The sequence below is a fragment of the Callorhinus ursinus genome, unplaced genomic scaffold (genome assembly GCF_003265705.2).
Source record: "Callorhinus ursinus isolate GAN/ISIS: 27379988/994484 unplaced genomic scaffold, GSC_fseal_2.0 scaffold49, whole genome shotgun sequence".
NCBI classification, from domain to species: Eukaryota; Metazoa; Chordata; class Mammalia; order Carnivora; family Otariidae; genus Callorhinus; species Callorhinus ursinus.
The window spans coordinates 6,937,790-6,943,789 of NW_027397111.1; the positions used below are offsets into that span (position 1 = coordinate 6,937,790).

General features: G+C 52.1%; 1 protein-coding gene across 6 annotated transcripts in view; it reads right to left on the minus strand.

The window, feature by feature from the left end:
- The window catches only part of AMPD3 (adenosine monophosphate deaminase 3), a 52,223-nt gene extending 46,783 nt beyond the window's left edge, over positions 1–5,440 (minus strand). Inside the window, exon 1 of one of the 6 annotated variants that reach the window (XM_025894389.2) lies at positions 4,672–5,440. The gene's annotated coding sequence lies outside the window, so the exon portion shown is untranslated. Of the gene's footprint in view, positions 1–3,530; positions 3,774–4,102; positions 4,456–4,480; positions 4,566–4,671 lie in introns of those variants that run through there. The other 5 variants (XM_025894391.2, XM_025894390.2, XM_073882920.1 and 2 more) reach the window with 5 other exon arrangements.
- Positions 5,441–6,000: the final 560 nt, after the last annotated feature.

The following is a 6,000-nucleotide window of genomic DNA, read 5'->3' on the forward strand; positions in this document are numbered from 1 at the left end:
GCAAAATGGCTATTTCTGTGATGCTGTTGAAATCCTGGGGACAAGAGCCCAGAAAGGATGATGGGTCAGTTGTTTACCAGGAGGCTAGCGCTAGCCCCGACTTGGGCCTGAGTCACCTCCTCATGTCCAATCGTGAGATTGTGCCTTCCTGAGCCCACATAATGATTCCTGTGTGTGCAGAGCAGGATTACAGGGTTGACACATGATCCTCGGGCTACTGCTGGGCTTGAGCTACCCAGAGATTACAACCCACCTGTCCTCACAGCTGTTTCATAAACAGCGCGATCAGCAAGCTACAAGCAACCTAGAGGGAGGGTAATATGTATTCAATAAATAATTAAATTATCTTAAAGCATAGGGGGGAAAGGTCCAGGTCCTTAGTAATGTTCTGCCAGAAGGGAGGAGGGGCAAGTGATTCCTTCTGCTGACATGTTTTGGGGAGGGCGAGGTACAACAGGGGCTGCAGTGGGAGCATCCTAGCCCATGCATCTGAGAATCTACCCGGCCGGATCCAGTTCAGGGAATTCTATTCTGCACCTGTCACCAGACCATGGATAGCCTCAGTCTAAACAAGCACTTTCCAAAGTGTAGTGTGTAGAACATACAAGGTCAGAAGGCTTGGAAAATACTACATACCATAATCCCTTATGGGGATTCATGCACAATTTCTACAGATTCTAAACACCAGAGAGTCCCTTAGTAAAGAAAGCTGTTTGGCTTTGTTTAGCCCAACACACTTATTTGCCCTCTCACCACTGCCACCATAGGAAAAAAGACCTATTAATATCCGTGGCACAGGCTTTGGAAAATGCCTTCCACCTAAGCCTTCATTTTCCAACATAGAGAAAGCTGCGTTGCTGAGGCCCAGGTATGGATGTGAGATCCACTCCATCAGGTCCGGACAGAGAAGGGCCGCAGCTCAGCTAAGATTATATAGATTGGGACAATGGCCAAGGGTCCTGCTAGCGCCAAAGAGATAGAAGAGCCTCCAGAACAGCGGCAGTTTAGGAGGAGACTGTGACTCTGTCTTGGGAGGGCAAACTTTACTCAGGACCTCACAAGTCCATCTTGAGCTTAACATGTCACTGCTCCTCATGGCCTAGAAGTCTCCTTGGACTAAGGAGCACTGGTCCCAAGCTCAAAACCTTATTTCCTCTTTGAACAAAAATTAAGACAATCTGTGATAACCAGGCCCAGGGCCTGCATCTCCTGCCCAGGAGACCAGACTGCATTCACTTTGACCACTTATGTACCCCTTACAAACACCAGGACAGGAAAGGCTAGAATCAGATTATGTCTCACCAAGAAAGATACTACTCTCCCTTCCTCTGAAAGGATGCTTTGGGATTGCCTCCAAGGGTTCATTTTCCTTCTTATCTTTCTGAGGCATGCATGACTCTCATGGGAGTTGGACAAGGGGGCTTCACCTGCTAAATATCAGCTCCATGACAGATCTTGCCCACCTCATTCACTCTTATATCCCCCTGCCTAGAATACAGTAGGTATCGGTAAATATTCATTGAATGAATGAATGTATAAAATAATGAATGAGTAAACGAGTTAAGTGATTAATCTATCTGTGGCAATCTCAAGAGTCAGTAGAGTATATGGTTAAGTAGATAGGCTCAAACCAGACTATGCAGGTTTGATTCCTGTTTTACAACTTAGTTGCACGAACTTGAGCAAGTTATTCAACTTCTCTGGCTCGGTTTTATTCCCTATAAAATGGGGATAATAACAGTACCAACCTCATCGGTTGTCATGGCAATTAAATTAGGTAGCATGTGTAAGTACGCTAGAATAGGCTTAGAATAGTACCTGGCACATATTATTGCTTTAAAGTATTATTTATCAACGTCATTGTCATCAAGATATCAGGTACAAGAGGCAGTCCAACCGGGAAACCAAACATGAATTTTCATCTAGCCACTGAATCCTTTTATGCAATATTACTTATGGAGCACTATTATATGTCAGGCACTCTCTCAAGCTCCTATTTGGGAGCAGAGAGAAGGAAACCATGTTTAAATGTGAAACCAGATAAGGAGAAATAGCCTTCTCCTCTATGATTGATACTTCTTGCTGACTTTGCATGGCCAGTATTCTAGCCATGAGCCCATCTTTCTATGCCCTAGGCCCCTTATATATCAGAGCCCAAAGACAAGGTCTCCTCTCCTTGATATGCAGCCAGCACTCAGAAGATCTAAGAGATTAATATATTTGGGGGAAGAACCAGGAAGGCCAATGAGCTTTAGGGGAGAAAAGGTATCTCCCTGCTTAATCCCAAGGCTATATTTTATCTGCCCATGATATTTTCAAGATTCTGGGTATGATTTAAAAAAAAAAGATCTGGGTATGATTTTGAGGCCATTTGAAGAGCTATTCACCGGGGTGCCTGGGTGGCTCAGTTGTTAAGTGTCTGCCTTCGGCTCAGGTCATGATGCCAGGTCCTGGGATCGAGCCCCACATCGGGCTCCCTGCTTCACCGGAAGCCTGCTTCTCCCTCCCCCACTCCCCCTGCTCGTGTTCCCTCTCTTGCTGTGTCTCTGTCAAATAAATAAAATCTTTAAAAAAAAAAAAAAAGCTATTCACCTAGTGTCAGGACAAGAAAAACAGGCCTCATCTCACAAAGAAATTTTTGATCCTCATCTAGGATCTCAGAAGGACTGAGGGTGTGCTGAGGGTGGGGCCAAGAGGTCCAAGAGTCTCCCAGGAACCCATCCCTGCAAACTCCATGATTCTTAAACAGGGCAGCCTGGTTCCATCATCTTCACAGCAAGCCAGCCCCTCAGAGTTTGACCCAGAGGAGTAGCCAGCCCAGGCTTATTACTCCAAACCTGCTGCCAACACTTGGAGAGGTGAGAGCTGATAGGAGCTCTGTCTTCCTGGCTCAGTAGCTCAACTACCACTCAGCAAAGATGCTTCACAGCCCGGGGAGGTTTCTCCCATGAGGGCTCCAGCCACCATCAGCTTTTCCCTGAAGCTGACCAATTGTTGGTCACCACATCAAGGGGGACAGCCAACAAGACCATGCTAAAATTCCTTCCTTCCAGCTTTCACCTGGCTTCTTTGCTAATTTGTCACACCTAAGCTTCCAGACACATACAAGGATCTAACAGTTTGGGGAAATGACACTGTAGTTAGCAAGCCTCTCCTACTCCAGGGTCTCTCAAAACTTCCCCCAGAGGCCTCTGCCAGCCAAGCCGAGCCATTAGGAGCTCCACTGGCAAAGCAGCTACCAGGAAGTTCAAGGGCAGAATGCAGACTTCCAGAGGCCAGTACACCTCCCATGCTGGGAGAGAGCCAAAGAGGTAAGGATGAAGGCCTCGAATGAACCCACACCCTGTCATCCTGTCCATCCCCCTGCCTTTAGGTGGAAGCCCACCCCAGCCGTGGGTATCCGGCTGGTCGTCAAACACCTAGAAACTTGTCCGGGAGCTTAAGTGACAGCATGTCCCGGGTCCCTCAATTTCTCTAAACCTCTCGAATCCAGTGTAGGCCACCAGGGAGCTGAGACGAGGCTGGCTCACCTAAGGTCTCTGCAGCCCAGGCCACCGCAGAGACAGCGGCAGGAGCACAGGCAAGGGCCCGGGCAGGGCTGAGTCCAGAGTCGGCGCCGCCGCCAGGGCGGCCTGCGAAACCCAGAGCCGAGGTTCCGACCTCCGGGGTCTCCGGCTCCCGTCCTGGGCAGCAGGGGCCGCGGGGCGCGGGCCCAAGGTCAGCCTCACAGCATTGCGCGCACTCATCGGGTTCCGAGGCCAGGGCCCTGTCGTGGGTCCGAAGGGGGCGACCCGCGGGGCTGGAGGGCAGTTGGCGGCGCGGGGCAGGGCGCACGGCAAGCGCCGCGGAGGGGCTGCCCCGCACCGCAGCCAGCCGGGGCCCGGCCCCGGCCAGGCCGCGCCCCCCGGCCGGCTCAGCGGGAGCCGGCGGTGTAGCCCGCGGCGGGGGCGGGGACCGAGCGATCTGCGAGCGCAGCGCCGCGGCGCCGGAGCGCCCGCACCTCAGCACCCCCGAGCCCCCCGGCCTGCCGGGCGGGAGGAGGAGAGCCGCCTCCTCACGGAAGAAGCCCGCCAGCCGCGCGCCGCCCGGGTCGGTGCCCTACCTGGGCGCGGAGCCGAGAAGCGACGAGCGGGCAGCAGGGGGGCGCGGGCCGGGCCGCCGCAGCCGCGCAGGTCTGCCTGCCCGCCACCCGCCAACCAGGCCTGCCCGCCGCTACCTGGGGCGCCCGGGCGGCGCTGCCAACAGGAAACTTGAGAGCGCCAGGGGCCCGGCGGCCGCCCTGTCCCCCGGCCGGCCGGAAGCGCGCCCGCCGCAGCCCGGGGTCAGGCTCCAGCCGGGCTCCTCGGAACTCGCCTCCGCTGCCACCCGCGGGGCCCGAGAGCGCTTGCCGCGGTGTTCCGACTTGCTCGAGTTTCCTCCCTCGCCAGGACGTTTCCCAAGGTGAGAGTCTGGGGTCACGGCCCCCAAGCAGGTGACTTACTCCCTGTAGCTGAACGGACCGGCAAGCATCAGCTGGGCGTCAGCCTGGTCCCTTGGATCACCTTCCTGCCCCTCCCAGCACGCGCACACACACGCACGCACACAAACACACACGCGCTCACACTCACATACTCACTCCTCCAACCCCCTGCTCTGCAGCTTATACACCCGCCCCTCCAAGTCCCGACTGACCTCCTAGTTGCTAAATCCAGCGGGTGCCTTGTAGCCCCTTACTCGCTTCTCCCCAGCGTTTGAACCTGCTGACCACGCCTTCCTTCCTGGATCGCTTGGAGTACAAAAGTTTCCAGAGTTGGCGCCCGCCGCTTTCTCTCCTAATTTCCTGCATACCTTGGTGACTACACCTTCTCAGCCTCCAAGGCCAGGCTTTTCATTGTGGTGATCCGCCAGGTCGCACCGCAGCCTGTCTCCTCTGTCATTCGCGGGCCTACCCAGTCTTGTGGTTTCAACAACTTCCTGCTTGCTGACGACTTTTGAATCTCACCTCCAACCCAGGACGTCCTCTAGAGCTGCAGGTGGTATATCCAGCTTCCTGGGGGCCATCTCCACTGGAGGTTTGTAGTCCCAAACTCAAACTCCTGATTTCCTCCCAGGAACGTGCCAGGACCTGCTCCTGCGTCTCCAGTCTTAGGGAAGGATAGCACCACCTTCCACTCCAGGCCATACTGGGGAGCCCTCCTTGACTCTCTCCTTTTCACTTCTCACATCAAATTTGTCACTAAGGGAGGAAGTGGAACCAGTCATCAGTGAGCACCCACTGTGTCTTCCCTGTGCCAACTGCTGTCACATAGTAGCCTCCTTTAAGCACCAAGTTTTATTCCTTCTACCTCACAGCCTGGTATTTACAATTTACTTATTTATAAATGATATGCACATGCAATTGTATTAATATATTATATATTATAAAGCATACCTAAAATGGATGTCAAAGGATGTGGTTAAGATAATACTTCATTTTTTTTTTAAGATTTTATTTATTTGACAGAGAGAGACACAGCGAGAAAGGGAACACAAGCAGGGGGAGTGGAGAGGGAGAAGCAGGCTTCCCGCGGAGCAGGGAGCCCGATGCCGGCTGGATCCCAGGACCCTGGGATCACGACCTGAGCTGAAGGCAGTCGCCTAACGACTGAGCCACCCAGGCGCCCCGATAATACTTCATTTTTAATGAATGGCACAATATCCCTTTTACCTTTCACTTTAAAGTTATTTACAAAAGTCTGTTTAGGGAGAGCAACATGATTAAAAATGGTTTTAATAAATCTTAGTTTAATATTTTATGAAACTACAAAGTATGCTTTTAAGTTTGGTTAATGTCAATACTTAGTCCTAATGGCTGTTGTTGCCCCCCCCGCCCAGCAAAAAAAAAAAAAGATATCTCGCAAAGATAAGTAGACCCAAATGGGAGAATTCTATCTTTGACTACACTTAGTAAATCATAATTCTTGTTTAAATCCCATCTACCAATTTTGCAAATGTGAAATTCCACCAGAGAGCTCTTCTTTG